At 44.0% G+C, this 19,348-nt stretch overlaps 1 protein-coding gene across 2 annotated transcripts in view; it reads right to left on the bottom strand.

Moving 5' to 3' along the window:
- The window catches only part of SUFU (SUFU negative regulator of hedgehog signaling), a 111,604-nt gene that overhangs the window by 55,269 nt on the left and 36,987 nt on the right, over positions 1-19,348 (bottom strand). The window lies entirely within an intron of this gene.

Raw genomic sequence — 19,348 nt, forward strand, 5'->3', positions numbered from 1 at the left:
TACACTCCCCCCCCACACACACCTTTCTGCATTGCTTGCTTTGAAGAAGCAAGTTGCCTTGAATCCTACAGCTACAAGGAAAAGAATTCTGCCAACAACCAGAGAGAACTTGGAAGCAGATTCATCCCCAGTAGAGACTCTAAATAAGAATGCAGCCCAGCAAACACTTTGATTTCAGATTTATGAGACCCTGTGAGACCCTGGTGAGGTCTAAGCTGTACCCAGACTACTGACCCAAAGGGGTAATAATAAATGTGTGTTCTTTTAAGCCACTGATTTTGTGATCATCTGCTTTACAGCACAAAAAAACAGAGGAAAAATATTAATTTTGATTTCTCTTATAATTATATAAATTTTTACATGATTCCAAAGTCATAAATCTAAGAACAAGATATATTCAGAGAAGTTGGCTTCCTGTCCTCTCCATCTGTTCCCTCCTTCTCCCATAGATTACCATTTAAAAAATATTATGGTTTACCCTTCCATTTAAAAGTATAAAGAAAAACATGTTTTCTTATATAAGTGAAACTTACTATAGATACTTTTCTCCCCATTTGCTTTTCTTTTCTTTTTTAAGGTGCAATGGCGATAGTTTTATTTTGGTTCCAACACCACCATACACTTGATTCCATATCCCTGAATATTCAACAACTTTTTAGGCTATATGAAAAAGAATTTTTTGCTTGATTAATTTGCTGGACTTTTTTTTTTTTTAAGATTTTTATTTATTTGACAGAGAGAGACACAGCGAGAGAGGGAACACAGGCAGGGGGAGTGAGAGAGGGAGAAGCAGGCTTCCCGCAGAGCGAGGAGCCTGATGCAGGGCTCGATCCCAGGACCCTGGGATCATGACCTGAGCCGAAGGCAGATGCTTAACAACTGAGCCACCCAGGCACCTCTTTGCTGGACAGTTTAAATAACAACCTGAGAACACTGCACAGACATTCCTGATGAGGCAGTCCCACTGGTCATCTTCATCGGTGGTATCACTATCACCATCAGATCTTTTACTGCCCAGAATGATGAGGATTCATAATTCCCAAACACAACTGCCTAATGTATACTGAAATATCTGAAATACAGTAGTTAGATTTATGCATTTAAAGAGACATCTTGTTAACTTAGAATGTATTCTATTTATATGATCAAGATCATAAATCTATAAACCATGCTGTATGAATTACAAGAAAGGATGTAAGTTCCCTATGGTAAGCTGATCGCACTGGGGCCCCAGTGAATACCCTCTCTAAGGGTATTAACTTTGTAACTTCGTAGTCCCCTCCCTTTCTGACCCTAGGCTTGGTCATGGGACTTGCTCTGGCCAATGGGACAGAATCAAACCCAAGCAGAGGCTTGACAAAGCACGCACACATTTCCACTTCCTTCCATGGACACATCGCTGCCATGAGAAGACACTTGTGCTAGTCACTACAAACACTACTTCAACTAATAGCCATCTGTGAATATCTTTTCACAGTTTTGCTCCTATCTCTGGGATTCCTAGAAGTGGAATTGCTGCATCAAAGGGTAAGTAGATCTGTTTTGCTGGATACTGGTATGTTCTCTTCCACAGAGAGAGCGCCATTTTGCATCCCACTATGAACACATGGAAGTGCCTGTTTCCCCACAGCTTGACAACAGGATATGCTATCAAACTTGGAATCTACTAATCTGATAAGGGAGAAGTGGTATCTGAGGGTAGTTTAACTTGAATTTCTCTTACTTTGAGTGAGACGAACATCTTTCTTTTCATGTGTTTACGGACCATTTGCTTGAAACATCAACATTTAACCCAGAGAGCTTTTTGGTTGGTGTCATCTCCAGGAGCCTCAGAAAAGATAAATTAATAAAACAGTGACTTCTCTTAGCTCTGTCACTGGCCACTATAGTCTGAAGCGAAAGCATTGTCCGGCATTGACTGTTTTTCTTCTACCAGATCATGGGGGCAAACAGTCACCCTAAATGTATTACATTTACCCTCAAGTAAAAGGCAAAAACAGGGGCACCTGGGTGGCTCAGTTAGCTGGGCCTCTGCCTTCAGCTCACGTCATGATCCCGAGGTCCTGGGATCAAGTCCTGCATCGGGCTCCCTGCTCAGTGGGGCACCTGCTTCTCCCTCTTCCTCTGTTGCTCAGCCTGCTCGTGCTCTCTCTCTCAAATAAATAAAAACTTTTTTTTTTAAAGATTTTACTTATTTATGAGAGAGAGCACGAGCAGGGAGGAAGGGTAGAGGGAGAAAGAGACTCCCTGCTGAGCAAGGAACCCAACAGGGGGCTTGATCCCAGGACCCCGGGATCATGACCTGAGCCAAAAGCAGACGCTTAACCGACTAAGCCACCCAGGCGTCCCTAACTAACTAAAATCTTAAAAAAAAAAAAAAGGCAAAAGCAGATCCTCAAGTAAAGAATCTCCATGTAATGGTACCTCCCTTTGCTTTATTCTTTGGTGCATTTTTCTTTGCTGTGTAACCCTAAACAAGCCATTTAAATTCTCTGCATTTGTTTCTTTATGTATCAAAACATGATGATACTATCTACTTTGCAGGGTAGTTTTTAGAATCAAATAAAAGAATTAAAATACGTGAAAATTGCCTTCTGGGCTGAATGTACTATATAAATGAAGCAACTGTTATTCATTTGAAAGATACTACCACTGCAAAACACAGCCACTGTTTACAAGAAAAAGACTGGAGGCAGAAGGACTTGGTAGGACGTGAGATACAGAGGCCATCCACTGCGGCAGAGCAGACCCTTCCTCAGGGAGCCGTGATTTTACTTTTTGGCTCAGGAAACTAACCCCCTCCTTGCATAGTTTACATCAGGAAACACAGAGTATTTATGGGTGTTCTCAGAGATCACCCAGCTGGATCAGACCTGGAGGGTTGTGGGACAGAAAGCACCAAGACAGGGGAGGCAGTCTGTCTGCAGAAAGCGAGACTGGGGCACAGCAGGAGCAGTCATAAGCATGCTGGATTAGAAGACAAAACAAGCATGTATTAAGTGGCATCTGGGCTCAGTGGTCTGAGCTCCCAGATCACCAACCCCATAGTCAGCACGTAAAGCCCCTCTACAAAGGCCTTGGCCAGCAGCTGCCCAGACCTTACTGGGACAACTTCAGAGATGGCAAGTTTACTGCCTCCCAAGGTCTATCCATGTTAGAAAATGCTTCCACGGGGCGCCTGGGTGGCTCAGTCGGTTAAGCATCCGGTTCTTGATTTTGGCTCGGGTCAGGATCTCAGGGTCATGGGATCCAGCCCTGAGACAGGCTCCATGCTCAGTGGGGAGTCTCCTTGATATTCTGTCTCCTTCTCCCCCTACTCCTACCCCTGTGTGCACTCTTTCTCTCTAATAAATGAATCTTAAAAGAAAAAAAGAAAGAAAATGCTCCCACATCCAAAAGAATAGTTAAGAGCTTTCTAGTTCTCTCCTCTGGTTAAGAAAGAAAAAGTCCAATCCCTCTTCCATATGGCTAGACCTCAATATTTTTAAAACACCTGTTGTAGGTCATAGTTCACCACTCCCCACACCTCATCCCAAAGTCTTTTCTTCTCCAGACTAAATGTTTCCAGTCTCCTTACTTTTAAAGCCATTCCTCACAGACCACAGTGTAAGAAAGCTTTTGCCAGTCTGAAAGTCACTGTTCTGGGGATACACTCTGATTGTCAATGTCCCTTGTAGAATGTGGCATCCAAGGCACTGTTGGGTTGGAGATGGAACATGAAGCAGGCACTTACCTGAGTATGCGTGTAAAGACTAGAGCCCCCCAGCTGTCTATGTGTCTGCCCACATACTTCCAAAGTTCCCTACCAATCAGACTTAGGAAGGGGGTTGAAAATAACCAATTTGGGGTGATCTGGTTATAGGAAGAGGCAGCCACAACTTATGAGTGATCACATTTTGGTGCTTGGGCCAGACTCCTTCCCAGATTTCTTCTTGCCTGGAGGGATGAATAGGGAGAGAACATGAGGGTGAACTTGGAAGTTTAGCTGGGTTTTCCAAGAGCCATGGAGTTTCCTAGGCCTAAAGGCCCCCAGCCTCAAAGAACTTCCTTAACATTGGAGTAAAACCAATCTTGACGTTAACCAAAAACTGGAAGATTCTTGTGACTCATTCTGTGGACTTCAAAGGCTACACAGTGCTTCCTTGGTGGCTGGGCTGCCTAGTGGCCATGACTACAGGTTACAGCACGTGGCAACTGTGTGGCCAGGAGTCACTCAGCCTCATGGAATCTCCTTCATGGAGGAGAGCTGGGCACTTTTTGACCACCTTCACTCACTTAATCTGTTCTCTGTACCTATTAGGTTTTTCTTCTTTTTGGGGGGTGGGGAGGTTTGTTTGGTTCCACATATAAGTGAGATCATATGGTAATTGTTTTTCTCTGCCTGACTTATTTCACTTAGCATAATGCCCTCAAAGTTCATCCATGTTGTCATAAATGGCAAGATTTCTTTCGTTTTTATGGCTGAATATTATTCCATTGTATGAAAAATGGCATTTTCTTTATTCATTCATCCACTGATGGACACTTAAGTTGCTTCCTTGTCTTGGCTATTGTAAATAATGCTGCAATTGAGTTGTATCCTTTTTTTTTTTAAAGGTATTTTTTATTTATTTATTTGACAGAGAGGCAGAGAGCACAGGTAGGCAGAGGGGCAGGCAGAGGGAAAGGAAGAAGCAGGCTTTCTGCTGAGGAGGGAGCCCGATGCGGGGCTCGATCCCAGGATCCTGGGATCATGACCTGAGCCGAAGGCAGTTGCTTAACTGACTGAGCCACCCAGGCGCCCCGAGTTGTATCCTTTTATAAGAAACCGGTGATCTAGTAATAAACTGTTTTCTGAGTTCTGTGAGCTGTTCTAGCAAATTATTGAATGAAGCCGAGGAGGGAGTCGTGGGAACTCTGATTTATAGCCATTTGGTTAGAAGTACAGGTGACAACCTGGGGCTTATGATTGGCATCTGCAGTAGGAGCAGTCTTGTGAGACTGAGCCCTTACTTGTGGGATCAGACAGTAACTCCAAGGAAATAGTATCAGAAGTGAACTGAATTGTAGAACACCCAGTTGGGTGTCCAATAGAACTGGAGATTAGAGTGGTGTGGACAAACCACACATCTGGTCACATAAGTGAGTACAGCAGTGGAGAAAAACAGTGCATTCTCCTTTCACTACAATACAAAGGAACACTGTCCAACCATTACAAACACTGCCACTGATCTCTATTCACTTAGCTAGAAAGACTTCTATGATGTGACATTGGGTGAAGAAAGCATGCTAATACATACAGTATTAAGTTAGTAAAACTGTCTATTTTGTGTAGAAACACGTCTAGAAGGATGGTAAAAGGTTAATAGTAGCTATCTTAGGGGCTGGGAGTTAGATAATGTTTATTTTTCATTTTCAATTATATGCCTGTTTAAATTACAAAGTAATACAGGCTTATTATACAAAATTCAAACAGACATGTGTATAAAGTAAAAAAATGAAACTCTTTTCCCATCAGTCCCCCTTCTCAGATATAACCACTGTTAATGTTTGGCATGCCTTCTTCAAGATTTTATTTCAAGCATATATAATCAAACTCATCCTTTTTTCTTACTTTTTAAAAATAAAAATACACTCTACCCACTGTCCTGTGACTAGCTTTTTTCATGTTTTCAACATTGCTTGGATTTTTTTTAACAGCATTTTTTAAACTAGAAAAACAATAGTTATTTTTGTTTGGGGGAATAAAAGTGCATCAGCCAGGATGGAACACAATGTATGTGTGATGAGTGGCCCAGTGAAGAGAGGCACAGGACAAAGGCTTCCTGTGTTCAGGTTACCATGCTAGCCAATATGGGTGGGGACCCTGACATGCCCAGTCAGCCCAGGAAACTGGTAAGTGTCCTGTTCTCTCTGAATCTTTGAACCCAGAGAGAGACTGTTAGAGCTAGGGCTAGGGCTCAGGAAGGCATAGACACTGGGTTGCAACCTGTCCCAGAGAGGCCTCCCCTGAGCCAGTGCCCTTAGATGCAGTTTCCATGGACCCAAGCAGGACAAGGCAGAGGAAGGCTACCCACTGCGATTTCAGAGGCCCCCTGCTGCATGCCAGCAAACCACCGCCCATTGCGTGGGCTTGCTACAATCCCTCTTGAAAAGCACTCAAGTTCCTTTCTCTTTTCCTCCCCTGGTTCTAATTTCTATTGTCATATTCCTGGAGAAGGGGCTCTGTGAGGGGTCAGAAATGCTGCTGGAACCTCATCAGAACTCTGCGGGGAGGGGCAGGCCGGTTTCCTGGCCCCTGAGTACTGGAGAGAAATCAAACAACAAGCCTGTCTGCCCTGCAAGGCAAGAAGACAGGCCTGGCTGTGGAGACCCAGCACCAGGAGAACCAGAGCAGAGCTGTGTCTGGCTTAGGGAAGCCATTTATTTCCCACTGAGAGCACTATGAAGAAACTGAGCAAGAAAGCAGAACCCCTTGCATTGGCAGATCACTGCATGGTATTCAAAGCTGTTCCGGTAACCACACCAGAGAGCACACCCTGAAGTGGTGACTTGTCCTGTGGTATTGGCCTGGGGCCGCTTCTCAGGGCTTACTGTCCTGTCCTCTGGGCAGTTCTTTAAAAAATTCACTCGTGGTTATCCTTTTGGTTGTTCTTTTCTGATAATAACACCCATGCTCTGTGCAGAAAATTCTAAAATGGCAGGAACATCCCGAAAGGAAAATGTCAATGACTCATAACTCTATCATCCTAAAATGGCCTCTGTGATACATCTTCACTTATCTCTTCCAGTCATCTACATGGACGTGTATATATTAGTAACAGGATCAGGACCCAACTCTATACAGTGTTGTAATATGCTTCTTTTTTTCCTTTTAAGCCTGTTTCCTTTTTTTCTTGCAATATGCTCTTCAATATGCTTTTTTTTTTTAAGATTTTATTTATTTATTTAACAGAGACACAGCGAGAGAGGGAACACAAGCAGGGGGGAGTGGGGGGGGAGAAGCAGGCTTCCCGCCAAGCAGGGAGCCCGATGCGGGGCTCGAACCCAGGACCCTGGGATCATGACCTGAGCTGAAGGCAGATGCTTAATGACTGAGCCACCCAGGCGGCCCTTGCAATATGCTTCTTAAACGACAACATAAATGATATTAATTGCTTTCATGTATTATGTCAGCTACTGTACTAGGGGCATTAAATATATTAGGAAGTAGATATCACTATTACTCATTTCATAGATGAAATAACCAAGTCTTAGAGATACGCAACCTGCCTCCTGAGCTCCTGCTCCCTTCCATGCTATTCTCCAGCCTCCTTCATTGAACATTCCATCATGAGCCATTAGGGTACCAAAGGGCTTTACCTCCTGCAGAGGTCCTGAGTCTACACCTAACTCTCCAGCTTGCCAGAGGCTGACACTGCCCCCTGCAGGGAGCACCCCTGAAATGCAGGTGCTAGAGACAAAGGAGCCACATTTTGCTCAGAGCCAACCAATTAACACTCCACAGGGGGCCAGAGATGTGAGAACTAGTCTGAGGGTGAATTATCCTAGCTTAATGCCTGTATTGAATAACGCTTTTCTTTTTTTTTTTTTTTTGGTTTTTTAGAGATTTTTTTTTGTTTTTTTGGTTTTTTTTTGACAGAGAGATAGCACAAGTAAGCAGAGCAGTAGGCACAGGGAGAGGGAGAAGCAGGCTCTCCACTGAGCAGGGAGCCTGCCGTGGGGCTCCATCCCTAGAGATTTTTATTTTTAAGTAATCTCTACACCCAATGTGAACCCCAAGATCAGGAGTCACATGCTGTACCGACTGAGCCAGAGAGACGCCCCTCCAATAACCGTTTTCTACTAAGAACCTCAAAGCATTTCATGTGGTTCTCCAAGTAAGATACAGACCCATGTAAGCTAAAGGAATTTGCCTCAAATCACGCAGCAACTCAGCAGGAAATGCATTCACCCCTCCTCAACAAACCTCTAGATACTGTGATCCTTCAATCATGGGCGGGGGCATGGGCCCCAGCTAAGGCATTTCACAGGGTATCTGGATATATCGCTGAGATTTAAAGATGGCCACCTCTCCACGTAGGTAGTTATTCAGAAGTGGAAAATACTAAGTCAGAGGTTTTTCAGTAGAAGGCCAGATAGCAAATATTTTATGCTTTGAGGGCCACATAGTATCTGTTATGAACTACTCAATTCTGCTGTTGTTGTACAAAAAATGCCATAGATAGTGGGTAGTGGGCATGGCTGTGTTCCAATAAAATTTTATTTACAAAAACAGGTGGCCATCAGGATTTGGCCTGCAGGCTGTACTTTGCCAACCTGAGTCTTCCCTAGAAACACCTAAATTTAATACTGGATAGACTATAATTTACATGCAAACCACTTAAATTTTAGGGCATAAGCTCATTTCTGAGGGGCTGGCCTGTTTTTGTTTTTTTTTTTCCAGTGGAGTATCTTTCAACTATTAATCTAAAATATTGGGAAATTGCAGAAAAATCAAGGATTGTTTTGCCTTTTGGTTGGTCAGTATTACTAACAGATGAAAGGGAAAATATTTTACAGACCATAGCAACCAGAAAAGAGGATAAATCAGGCTGAGGGAAAGAAAACGTCAAGAAAATTAAAATGAGTATGAGGAAGAAAAATGATATTAATATAACCAGGCAGTTCCATTTGGCTTCAGTTAGCTGACTGGGGCAATGGGCAGCTTATCCAAACCAGGAAACGAGAGACCTCGACCGCTCTCATTGGCAATGATGGAGCGTCTCCTTTCAGAAAACTTTACTCGAGGCAAAGATATTAAGATCACATCCATTTGGGACCTCCAGAAAGAAAGCCAGGTAAGCTGCTGCTGAGGAGCTCAACTGCAGCCTAGCAATATCTCACACCTGGGGACATGCTCTAAGCTCCTCACTCAATCTTCCTGACGTCCTTCACTCACCTGCAGAGCAGGGGTGAGGAAGCAAAGCCTGATCTGCCTCCTGGATCTGGAAAGAGCCCTGTGGTATGCTGTGGGGCATAGGTATGCAGAGGCTGCTAACACCCCCAACAGAGATGAGGGGCCCCTCCCTAGGCTGGAGAGCCTTAGAAGAGGCAGGCTGGGGGCAGGATTATACTAAGTTAAGGCTCCAAGGGTTAGCATGGCAGGATTGAGAAGAATCTGGGACTCCAAATGCTGCAGGGGCCCTAGCACCTTCCTGGGAAAGAGCCACTCTCAAAATCAGGCAGAAAGTCTCCAACACCTCGGATCCAATCATGTCTTAATTAAAAGAAAGGGGGGGGTTTCATTCCCCAGAACGGTCATTTCACCTTCCTCCTTCAAATGCTTTCCACTGCCCTTCGAATCAAAGTCACTCAGCATCACGACTTTGAGTGCATGCAAGTGCAAGGCCCAGTACTTCCCCATGCCTGGTCAGCCTCCTGGCTCCTCCAGGCACAGGAACCTTCTTCCAGATCCTCAAATTCCTCCAGCTCTTCCCCTCCTCAGCGCCTACATATGATGTTCTCTCTGCAAAAAATGCTTCTCCTCACTTTTTTGCTTCAGTCCCATCCTTGCCTGACTCTACAATCTAAAATGAGTCCACCAGGGGCACCTGGGTGGCTCAGTTGTTAAGCATCTGCCTTCGGCTCAGGTCATGATCCCAGAGTCCTGGGATCGAGCCCTGCATCTGGCTCCCCGCTCCGTGGGAAGCCTGCTTCTCCCTCTCCCACTCCCCCTGCTTGTGTTCCCTCCCTCCCTCACTGTGTCTCTCTCTGTCAAATACATAAACAAAATCTTTAAAATAAAATGAGTCCACCACCTTATTCTTCGGAGCACCTTGATCTTTCCCTTTCAGCGACCTTATGGAATCAAATATTTCTGTGTTTTCAGGGTCTCTCTCCAATGCCTAAAGGCAGGGACCCTATCTGTTCCACATGGCTTCCTCAGCATCTGGCACAGTCCTACAGTCCTTGGCATGTAGCAGGCCCTTAAATTAAAAAAAAAAAATACAACTAATGAAAAATAGCTCCTTTCCTCCTAGTCTTCTCCTCATTTAAAATGGATCCTTGGAGGCTCAAGAGGCTATAGCATGCAAACCAGTGCTGGTTAGGGTGTCCCTGGAGGCTTGCTCCTGCTACTCACCAGTTGCAGGAAATTCTGCAAGGCCTACCACCTCTCTGAGTCCATTTCCCCATCTGAAAAGAGGCAATGCTAGTATTTTCCTCATCAGGCCACCTACTGTGGAGGTTTAAAAAGAGAATGAAAGTGCCTAGGATAGCTTGGAGTTTAACAGCTACTGTTCTATTCACTTACTTTTAATTATAAAAAAAAAACAAATGAAATAAAAAACTAATGATGTAATGTATGGTGACTAACATAACATAACGAAATAAAATTAAATAAAAAAAAAAACAAGTGAAGAGGCGCCTGGGTGGCTCAGTCGTTAAGCATCGGCCTTCGGCTCAGGTCATGATCCCAGGGTCCTGGGATCGAGCCCCGCATCAGGCTCCCTGCTCCACGGGAAGCCTGCTTCTCCCTCTCCCACTCCCCACTGCTTGTGTTCCCTCTCTCGCTGTGTCTCTGTCAAATAAATAAATAAAATCTTTAAAAAAAAGTGAAAAAAAAAGGGCCTCAATAGGAAAAGACGGAATTGCAAGGATAATTTTAACTTTAGAAAAGGTAGAAGGAGGCAAAACTCAAGAAAATGCCACAATTCATTGACATTCCTTATATAGGAGCACCTGGGTGGCTCAGTCAGTTGAGCGTCTGACTCTTGATTTTGGCTCAAGTCCTAATCTCAGGGTTGTGAGATCGAGCCCCGCATCGGGCTCTGCAGCTGGGCATGGAGCCTGCTTAAGATTCTCTCTCTCCATCTCCCTCTGCCCCTCCTCCCCTCTTAAAAAGAAAGAAAGAAACAAGACATTCCTTATATAAAATTTGACCTGCTGTCGATATCTGGAAAAGTCTCTCCGACTTTAGTCAGCAGGCTGTGTCCCTCACCACTTCCAACTTCAGAGCCAGGAAGCATGATGGATGGGTTCCTGCACTAACTATAAACTTCATGAGACACTGTATAGGGGCCTAGTTTCTTCCTAACCCCAAATGTATGCCATTTAATATGTATTAAAGATTTCTCTTAGGCCAAAAACCTAAGAAAGGGGACCAATTCTCAAGGACTCAGGAGAGTACTTTGTCATTATAAAAATTTTATATAACAACCATTCTGTTGTTTGTTGAAAACAATGGTAATATCTCCTGGCCGATCACCCAACAGTATTACTCTAATAATATAATCATTTGTCTCAATGGCTATTGACATGTAAAATGTTCATTTCACCCAACCTAGCAATCATACTCCTAGGAATTCATCCCACAGAAATTCTTAGGCAAGAGTACAAAGACACACATACTCAAGGATGCTCACTGCAGGTTTGTGGTAGGGAAAAACTGGAAATCATCCAAAGGCCCAACAACGCGAGACTAGTTAAATAAAGTACAGTGTATCTAGATAATAAAAAAGTCCAGTTAGAAAGAACATACTAACATGGGAAGATGTCCAAAAGATACTAAGTTTAAAAAGCAAGTTGAACAACACTATGAAAAGCATGCTCCATTTTTATAAAGTAATGATTATTCTATACAGATCTATGCATTGAAAAGAAAATCTAGAAATAGGAACACCAAAGTCTTCTCAGTGGGGGGATGCGTTATGACGGATTTTCACTTTCTGGGTCATAAATTTCTGTGTTTCAGTTTTTATAATGAGCAAGTATTTCTTTTATAAGTGGGAAAAGGAAAGAAAATGTAAAAAAATAAAATCTCTGTTGGCGTTAGTCTGTCAATACCACAGCATTCAACTAGCTGCAAGCTTTGATGGCTCAGGATACTCCACAGGGCTGCCCTGTCTCCCTACTTGGGCCGAATCACAAACTGAGCAGACTCAGCACATGTCATGAGGTTGCCATGAAACAGCAGCAAGCCAAGGCACTTGAATTTCCACAGTGTCAGTTACAAGGTTGGGGGGCCATGTTTCTCCTAAAACTCAAGTGAAATTGCCTTGGAATTTGTGGTCAAGGCCTACCAATGGCAGAACGGGGAGCAGACAGCCTCTCCAGCAGAATTCTAAAGCACAGCTCAGAAATCAAGCCCTGCTGAGTTGGGAATGGTTTCTTTTTAATGAAACCCAGAGAGTGGGGGGCAGGGGAGCAGTCGCTGGCAATCTGAGAAGAAGGAATAAGCTGATCATAAAATTAAAAGGGAATGGGAAGTAAGAGGAACTGGCTGCAAAGTGGGAAGGAAAGAAGTTGAAGTGTCTGCTGGTAGTTACTGATGTATATACTGCAGGACTTACCAAATGATTCATGCCAGAAGCTGGATTTGATTCTAAATCTCCTGTAGCAAGTGAAACGAAAGCTCCCCTTGTCCTCATGCTAGACCGTTCTCTTTCCACTTGATGCTTTGTTACTGGCCCCATGTCCAGATCAATATGCAAGGGTCCTCTGATCCCAGGCAGGGCTAGGGCTTCTTGGGTGGAAGCGCAGATACTATTTTGCCCAGCTGGGGCCATCCCCCTCCTTACTAACACAACCCCAACTTCCTTCCTCTGCCTTTCCTTGGCTGTGCCCCTCAGAGAACCAGGGCCCGTCCCAGCTGATCAGTAAACCAACACGATTGTCTCACCTTCCTGACATAACTCTAGCCAATGAGATGCAAGGGGTGATCAATGAGGGCGGTTCTGTGAAGGTGTTGATTGGTCTTTAAAAGAGACACAGGACAGAAGTATCTCTTTTACTGCCTGTGGACTGTCAAGTGTGAATCCAGGATGCCAGGGATTGTGGCAGCCATCTGTGGACCATGAGGGAACCAGTTCTAAAAGGCAAGCCAAAGCACTGAGGAAGGCAGAGCAGGAAGTCAGAAAGAACTCAGGTCCTAAACAACTTCACTGAACAGATGACAACCAACCCTGGATCTGCTCCACCTCCGGATGACTTGCTATGTAGGACAAGTGCCATTACTGTTAGGCCATTTCAGTCAGGATGTTCTATTATTTGTAGTCAAAACCACCCAACAGATACAAAAAGGCAGAACAAGAGGTGCCCGCTCCATCTGTGTACTCCAACTGATTTGACTTCTGAGCATAACTGCACACCAGGATTACTAGGTGACAGATGCCCCGTGGCCTCAGGAGAGCAACTGATTTTGCCTACCCAGAACTATACCGAATCTTTTTCTGCCAGGAGTTACCCTTTGCTTTAGAAGACTTCTTTCCCACTCCATGTGGTTGGAAGTGAGGAGAGGGGAGAAACTTAAACATAAATCCTGGTATTCCATCTCAACTACCACCACCAACCAGGGTGGTCACATGACCCAGGCAGAACTCATCTGAGTCCCTCCCCAAGACTGATGTAGGAATGTGGGAAGAAAAAAGCCTCCTGCCTGCTGGGATTACAAACTGAGAGAGCCAGGAACTGACTGGTGGTGTTCATCTTTCCCGACATGTAGGGAGAGTCAGTCTGTAGTACAAGACCAACACATGAATCAGGGCCCTGAAGATGCTGTTTGAACATACAGATCAAGACATGCTTGAAACCCTGGACAACCCATTTATCTGAGCCATAAAGCCATTAAGTTTGATTCGGTCATTTTCTTATAACTAGAAGCGACCTGACTAAAATAAACACGAACCTGCCCCACCCCCATATCCTGAATCCTTCCCCTCCTCTGGATAGTCTCCTTTCCCAGGCCTCTCTCTTTTCTACTTCCTTTTCTCTACAGCTCAACGTCCCACCTCTGAGCAAATGAACCAACGGTCCTCCGGCTAAGTTACAGGACCCTTCTGAGTCATTCTTCAGAGCAGGCTTCAGAGGCAGCCTCACATGGCCCCACAACTGGGTGTGTGCACTGCCACCCACCACCATACTCCCCAGAGCCTTGTCCCTCTTTCCCTTGCCTACCACTGTCCTGATGCTTTTTCCAAGGCTGTGGATGCTACTTAGACCTGGAAAAGCAGGTTTCAGCATTCCACTTACTTGATGGCACTGCTCAGCATGTTCACACAGGCAAATGGGCGGGGTGCTCCACATAAAGTCACCAAGTTTAAGGTAGCAGCACAGGTGAGGCAAGACAATCAAACAGAATTATACTGCCTGTTACACATGTAGGTCTATCTGTGTGCAGATCAAATGTAAAAACATGTGTTCTGTAGGACAGCATACGTGTAACCCTTGCAGAGGATGGCCACTCAGGCCACAGCAAGGCCTACACATCACAAGGGAGGTTCTCTGCAGCATCAGAAGAGTGTGCCACGCTCTGAGAAATCCTGAAAGGCCTAAACTTACTCTTACAAAACAGTTACAGTACGGGCAATTATTCACTCTTTAAAAAGATTTTGCACCTAATAAGAGGAATTACTACAAGGTCCCACTAAACTGCATGGGCTCTATTGCATTTTGAATATGGGTTGATCTGTGTAAGACTTTACAGGACTGTCAACCACATAAATCAAGGAGCCATACTTGAACTGAATTTGTTTTTTGGTTGCATAATGTGATGAAGACAAGGTGATTTTATTTGTATCATTATTATTGATTTTCTGTGTGGAGGAAGATAATGGCACCAAATATCGTATCAGCTGAGGCAAACATCTGGTTCAGGGACTAGCAAGGCATTTCCTTCCTAAAAGGGCTTTGCTGTTAGATGGCATCTTTATTGTCATTACAAAAAAGGACCAAGGTACTCACCTTCTCCATCCATATAGTTTTTAAAGACTAAGTAATAATAATAATTGCAGATAATACTTACCTAGTTCTTACTATATATCAGGCATTGTTCTAAGTGCTTTAGAAGTATTAGCTCATTTCATCTCCTCAAAAACTTCGTATGTAGTTACTATTATTATCTCTGCTTTCTAGATAAGTAAATGGGTTACATTACCCAAAGTCAGGAGGCAGAGCTAAGAATGAAGGCAGTCTGGGTCAGGGGGCCATGCTCTTCACCGTCATACTAGGCTGCCCCCCCGGACCTGGCAGTCGTGCACAGGATGGTGAACAGTAGAGAGGAGAGGAGCGGAAATGGGGGCTACTTAGCTTAGTACCAACAAGTTCAGGCATATGGTGCTCAGGACCTGTACAATGCAGTGAAGTGGAAAAAAAAAAAAAGAAAGAAAAGGAAAGAACAAGGGATGGTGATTACAAGTGGGCACAAGGGAGGATTCTGGAGAACTAGCCTGTTCCTTGATTTGGGTGCTAGTTATATGGGTGTGCTCAGTTTGTGAAAAGTCATCAAGCTGTACTTTTTATATACATATTTTCATGAAGAAAAAATTAAAGGACCAGGGGTGCCTGGGTGGCTCAGTTGGTTAAGCATCTGCCTTCAGCTCAGGTCATGACCCTGGAGTCCTGGGAGAGAGCTCAGCATTGGGCTTCCTGCTCTGCAGGGAGCCTGCTTCTCTCTCCTCCTGCTCTTGCCCTCTCACTCACTTGTGCTCTCTCTCTCAAATAAATAAATAATAAAGTCTTTTTTAAAAGGATTTTGGTAATATTACGAATGGCTTCTGCCCCCTTTATTTTCCAAATGTTCCTGAGTGACTGAGTGAGATATGATGGAGCTCACAGGCCATATGAAGCAGTGGAGTCATCCATATGGAGGATTCTCCAAACCCACTGTCCGGCCTGAGACAGCCAGCAGCCCAGATATCGGTGAGCTATAGGCAACATAGCATCATGGTTAGGAGAACGGCATATAAAACTAACTTGCCTGGTTCAAATCTTGCTTTGCACATCCTAGATGTGTGATCTGGGACATGTGATGCTTCAACTTTCCATACTGACTTGTTCTCTGCAACTGTAAAGCCGGCATAACATGGTGTCTAAGTCACAGGGCTTTGCTGTATATTAAATGAGCACTTGTGATTGTGGCTGGAGCATGGAACACACTACTAAACGTGAGCCCTTGTCTTCACCATTTAGGCCCATAGCCATGGCCTCCTCTCTTGTATCAGTTACCATATACTTTTTAAAATCATTTTCCCAGGGCACCTGGGTGGCTCAGTCAGTTAAGCGTCTGCCTTCGGCTCAGGTCATGATCCCAGGGTCCTGGGATTGAGTCCCATGTCAGGCTCCCTGCTCAGTGGGGAGCCTGCTTCTCTCTCTCCCTCTGCCTGCCGCTCTGCCTACTTGTGCTCTCTATCTCTCTGTCAAATAAATGAAATCTTTAAAATAAATAAATAAATAAAACCATTTCCCCATTATTTATTAATAATTTATTGTTCCTGTTCCAAAAAGCATTATAAATATAATATATATCATACATTAATAAAATATAATAAATTAATAATTTATTGTGCCCTGTTCCAAAAAGCATTTCAGGTAGATTTATTTTAGCTATTACTTAAATAGTATGATCATATTACAGAAAATCTGGAAAACAGAAAACCAAGTAGTATACTTTCAGGAGGGTAGCCATCCTCCTGAAGGCGTGCATTGCCTGACGTGATCTGAAGGCACATTAAAGGCACCATAGACGGGGCCATTGGTGCAGAAGGGACTGTGGAGATAGCCGGCCAGGCTACACTCAAGAAATAGCCACGACTTTTTATTTAAAAAAATTTCAGTCACATAGAAAAGTTAGAAGGTTGGTACAAAAATACCCATATGCCCTTCACCTAGATTCACCAGAATTGTTAACATTTTGCCACATTTGCTTTCTCTTCTCTCTTCTCTCCACACACTTTATTTTTTTGCCTAATCATTTGAAAATTAAGTTGCAGAAATCATGTCATTTTATTCATAAACACTTCAGCTTTTATCTCCTAAGAACAAGCACCTTATCCTATATAACCATTACATCATATTGCACCCAAGGAATTTCAGTTGTACAGTCCTATTGTCTAATATACAATCTATATTTATATTTTTTCCAATTGCCCTAAAAATGACCTTTTTTTTTTCCAACTCAGGATCCAATCAAGGATCACAAGTGCATTTAAACTGTCATGTGTTCTGTAATCTAGTAGAGCCCCTGCCCCTTGCCCTTGCAGATCTTTCACAGCATTGACATTTTTGAAGAGTCCAGAAAGTTTTCTTATAAAATGTCCTACCATCTAGATTTGTTTGACTGTTTGCTCATGATTCAATGCAGGTGAAACATTTTTGGAAAAGTGCTACCCAGTTGATATGTTATACTGCATACTGCCACACATAGTAATAAGTTGTCCCATTACTGGTGTTGCTATGTTTGATCATTTGGTTAAGGTGATGTCCACCCAAATCCTGTCATTGTAATGGAATTTTTCTCAGTAACAAATAAGTAATCTGTGGAGGGGTCTGAGTCCCTCTGAACATCTTATCTTGTTACCTGACAATCCTTTTGTTTCAGCATCTGTTGATAATCTGCCTGAATCGATGATCACATTTGTGGTGCAAAACAGTCACTAGTGATGTTTACTGTGTGGGTGAAATGAACTGCTGCAAGTTAAATCTTATTTTTCCACTTACTTGCACTATTACTTCAGAACTTTAATATCAGAACTATTTCAGAAGCTCATCTGCTTGACTCCTCCTGACAGTGATTCATAACACCTGTTTTCACATTTCTCTGATCTCTATCCATCTGAGCAAGTACATTAAGTGGAAACAAACATATAAATGCACTGGCTTAAGCAGTGGGCTAGGAGTTACCTATCTATACAAGCAAGAGGTTGGCTAGTCTTTATAGCCCCCTTTCCTACAGCAGATCAAATTCTCCATCAAGAAAAGTCTGTTTTTCCAAAGACAGTTCTTTATCAGAGTCAGCTTCAGGCATCCCAAGAAGGGAAAGAGGGAAGACACAAAGGGTTCAGACAAGAGACTCCTGGCACAATTTTAAAAAATTCTGCAAACCACATTAGGACAGTACAGTACCAAATCCCACGGGCCACTGCTTCAGGCAGCCTGCTTCCCCTGCCCCTGTGAACAGGACTTCTTCTTGGTCAACAATCCTTTAGAACACAAACATCATCTCCAGACCAACTGCCTTAGAATCCCGGGGAAGCTGATTCAGAAACAGATGCCTCTGTCTCACCTCTGACCAAATGAATCACAGCCATGCAGGGGGGTTGGGACAAACTCCCTAGAGGATCTCATGAGCAGCGAGGTTTGGGAACCCTTGCTTAGAAAGGACCCACTGTTGGGGCGCCTGGGTGGCTCAGTCGGTTGAGCGACTGCCTTCGGCTCAGGTCATGATCCTGGAGTCCCGGGATCGAGTCCCGCATCGGGCTCCCTGCTCAGCGGGGAGTCTGCTTCTCCCTCTGACCCTCTCCCCTCTCGTGCTCTCTATCTCTATCTCATTCTCTCTCTCAAATAAATAAATAAAATCTTTAAAAAAAAAAAAAGAAAGGACCCACTGTAGTCTCCCAAAGGAGACTACTCCATAGAACACAAAATGGTAGATAGTAGTTAAGGATCACTCCCATTATGTGACAGCCACCCTGCCAACAACTGACCCCAGGGCTCCAGAATGAGGACAAATGAGTTCAACCTAGAGAATCTATTGCACCCCCAATTTATAACCCACTTGAAGGCTGAGGAAAGAAAGTCACTGTCAGATCTATGGTTCCTCAAATTTAGTCTCTACCAGAAGCATCTGGGAACAACACCCCTAGATGATTCTGACTCAGAGGTCTCCTGTGGGGCCCAGGAATGTGGACTTATAACAAGCTCTCCAGGAGCTTCTGATGCAGGGGATCCACACTCATTTATGGCAGTCAAAGAGCAAAAGAGTTGGATAAAACTGTCTTGGCCTTCATCTGAAGGCTACTTACCAAACCAAAAAAACAAAATCTGAGGCTATGTGGGAAATGTTTCTGAGTAATTAATTAGCCACACAGAAACATCCAGATGATATGAAACCTTCCACAAAAGGTTTTAAATTTTGCTCTAACATTTTCTCCCACTGGAGGACCACAGGCAGGATGAGCTAAGAGCAGGAGACCAAGGTCCCAACACAAAGTCCCCACTTCGGTTGCCATGTTAGCAGTCTCCAGAGGGGCACCAGGAGCACAGACCATCCCCTGGAGGCCACCTGAATCACATGAATTAAATTTTTCTGACTGTCAAGGTCCTGCCTGATTCCAGCTTCCCCCTCACACTGTGAGGGATCAAACTCCCAGCAATTTTTTCTCTCTCTCTCTGCCACACCCAAGGCTTAACCAAGATTAACACATGCACTTGGGACCCCAGAAATAGAGATGGCTAGGCCACTGGCAGCAGGGAGCAAGGACCATACTAATTATGGGAAATGGGACAGACAGAGAGAGCTGATGAGCTCCATGCTGAGTTGGCCTTTGGCTCGCGGGGAATCTGAAATATGGCTGGCAGTCTGCAGCAAGGGCTGAGGGTGTCAGAACAGTGG

Source organism: Eumetopias jubatus, unplaced genomic scaffold, assembly GCF_037043125.1.
Source record: "Eumetopias jubatus isolate StellerSeaLion01/CBP00866 unplaced genomic scaffold, mEumJub1_p1.0 scaffold_17, whole genome shotgun sequence".
Classification (NCBI taxonomy): domain Eukaryota; kingdom Metazoa; phylum Chordata; class Mammalia; order Carnivora; family Otariidae; genus Eumetopias; species Eumetopias jubatus.